The following is a 3,438-nucleotide window of genomic DNA, read 5'->3' as shown; positions in this document are numbered from 1 at the left end:
TTTATTTAGACTGATCATAACATTTCACTGTTGCAGACAATATTTCAGTAAATATCTTTGGAGAAGGTTGAGTATGTGTGGTAATTTCTCTAGTAGAGTGATTTTCAAATTGAGGGACACAGTCAGTGTAATTAAATCAATTGAGTGGCATGGGACCAGACTGGAGTAGATTGGGTTGAAGTAGAGTGGTGCTGAATAGAATGGTCTAAAATGGAATAGGATCAAATAGAATAGAATAGAATAGAATAGAATAGAATAGAATAGAATAGAATAGAATAGAATAGAATAGAATAGAATAATAGAATGATTCTATCAAATGAAACGCAGAAGATTATTTTACTGTGAACTTTTACTTCAGTTATGTGTATGACTATGAATGTATATATTCTGTTTTGCAATATGAAACAGTTTTTTGTTAGTTTATTTTGTTTTGTTCTGCTATGGATTGCTGCCAAAAAAAGTTTGAAAGCACCTTTTCTAGAGTTTATAAGTCAAAGTGGAATTGCCAGGTCATAGGATATTTTTGACTTTTGTGGATATTGACAATTTCTCTCAAAGGCAGTTGCTCCAATTTTCCCTCTTTGCATTAGGTAAAATGTTCTGATTCTCCAACTACACTCCCGCAACTAGCATAGTCAGATATTTTTGGCCAACCTGATGGATAGCAAATTTCATCTTGTTGAAATGTACATGTTTCTGATGAATGAACAACTTTATAATTGTTTATTGGTCACACAAGTTGTCTCTTTTAAAAATTGGTAACATTCCTTGCCAATTTTTCTCTTGAGTTGTCTGTGAATTAATTTCAAATTTGTACATCCAATAAATATACTTATATATGTTTGTATATACATATTTTTCAAAAAAGAATTTATAAAAATTGTTCATGTTTGTAAATGGTCCTTTGGAAAAAATAGATGTATTATCTAAATTGAGGTACTGGAATACATACGTAGCCATCAAGGAAGAGTTGTTCACATATCTATTAATATTTGATCTAAGTGATGTCTCAGTTATGAAACAGCTGTGTTAAAAATGCACCATTATAACTATGGATTTTAAAGTTTTTCCTTATATAATTCTGTCAAATGGAATTTCATTTATTTTTAATTTATATGTTTGAACACACACAGTGTTAAAATTTTTATCTCTTTCTATCATTTTCCCCATTACATTGTTGTGTTAATAATGAACTTATTTACTTAGTAGTAGTTTATAATTTATTGTTTACTTAGTTTCATACATGTAACTATACCACCTTTCATTTGGTTATACTTTTGTCCAACGCTTTACTGTCAACATTCCTGTGTTCTTACACTTCATGTGTTTCTTGTAAATTGCATCTAGTTTGATTAGAGGTTTTTGTCAATCTAATAATAAAATTCCTATTTTTAGATAAGTATATATCATCTATCTTATTGTGATTCTTGAAATATTTGGAAATATTACTGCCATCTTCATTTTGAATTTTCTATTTCTCATTCTTATCACTTATTTTCCCTCCTCTATTGCCTTCTAGTAGACAAATCAAATTCCTTTGATCACCACCCTCTATTCTTCCATTTGGTTTCAAAGTTTTAAATTTATTATTTAATGAATACCTTTGCATTTTACCACCTTAGTTAGCTTGATGAAAACTAAGTTAATCAATATTTATATTCTTCTAATCAGTACAAGAAGCTCTCCTTCTTATATTAGCTGAGTTTCTTCTACCTTCTTTTTTACCCATCTCAAACTATTAATGATGATTCTTAGAGTGTTTATTTAGATTTCCTAATACGTATACCCTCCTTTTTTTTGTTTGCCAGTGTTTCTTTTATTCCATTCATGTCTTCTTGGCTAGTTCTTTCAGCAAGTATCTGTCAGGGGTAGAAAACCTTAGCCTTTGTTTTCTTGCAAATATCTTTATTTTATTCTCAAATTTGAGTGATTGCTTTATAAAATTCTATGGTGACAGTTAATTTACTACAGCTGTCTTTTGACATTTATTATTGCTGATGAGAAGTCTGCTGTCAGTCGACTGACACTTATTCCTTTGCAGATAAACTATTTTTCTTCTCTAGTAATTTTTAATATAGTCTCTGTGTTCATGAGGTGATGATGCTTTAGCATGATGTATCTGAGTTTATATTTCTTGTTCCTTTTTCCTGTGATTCAGTGTGCTTCTACAATGTGAAGACTCATATCATTTTCAATGCTAAAAAATTCTTAGTTATTTTTTGTTTGAATAGATTTTCCTTCCATTTACTTTATTTTCCTCTTCCGGGATCTTTAAAAATATATATAGTGGCTTTTCACCCAATTATCTATATATATTGATATTATTTTTACATTTCTTTACTTTTCTGTGCTGCCTTCTAGATAATTTCTTTATATTTATAGTTTTCAGTTCATTAATTGTATATTCAAAGGTATATATAATCCTGTTAAGTTGCTTTTTAATTTCTATTACTATATTCTTTATTGTCAGAAGATCTGATTATTTTATGTAATACCTTGTCATTTTTTATATAGTACATTTTCTATTCATGATTTTATTTTCTTTAAAAATATCTTTAATCATGTTAAACATACCTATTTTGCTGTCATTCAAATTATTCTTTTTTCTCTAGGGACAGTTATTTCTGTTTATTTGAGTTTCAATTCTTGTTTTCGTTATTTATTCTAGCTAGCGGCCAATCCAGGTTTTGTGGGTTCTAACATTTGTATAATTTTTAGGGCCTTAACCACTCCCACTTTCATTTATCTCTTTACGTCTTCTAGAAATTTTGCTTTCTTCCATTTGAGTTTGATAATAGAGTGAAAATCACTTTTTGTTAATGATCAAGCATTTATCTCTTGTGTGGTTAAAGGGGTCTGTTTGAGTCAATTTGCTTCACTCTATTGCTGGAACACTTTATCTCTTTTTGTACCCTAACACTGTTTTCCGTCTTTTAACCCACTTTGCTACAGCCATGCTGACCTTCCATTTCTTTAATTCATCCTATTCCCTCCTGGCCCCTGATCCTGAATATTACCCTTGCAGGGAATACTTCTTTAACATCTCATCTTTTTATTAATCTGAGTTCAAGTGTCAATTCCTTAAGGAAGTTACAGATCCACACCAGGTCTCTTGCTCACACATTCCCATTTTCTCATACACATTTCTTGACACAGCACTTGTCATTTACAATGATACTTTTCAATGATTTATTAATATCTGTCACTCCTGCTGAAATGTGTATTATGGTGTAGAGTGCAGAATGGGACTTCTCCTTTGATGAGAGGTTAAGGGAGGGGCAATGGTGACTAAAACTCATGGCTGAGGACAAAACCACCCAATATGCTAAACTGGAGGCTCTACCAGCATAGATTCAGCACAGCAAATCAGAATATTTGGCTGTCACATTCACTGTAGTATTAAAAGTCTACTATACTTTTGCTTGTAATCTGTATGGC

The sequence above is a fragment of the Chlorocebus sabaeus genome, chromosome 20 (genome assembly GCF_047675955.1).
Source record: "Chlorocebus sabaeus isolate Y175 chromosome 20, mChlSab1.0.hap1, whole genome shotgun sequence".
Classification (NCBI taxonomy): Eukaryota; Metazoa; Chordata; class Mammalia; order Primates; family Cercopithecidae; genus Chlorocebus; species Chlorocebus sabaeus.
This window is presented reverse-complemented; position numbering follows the sequence as displayed.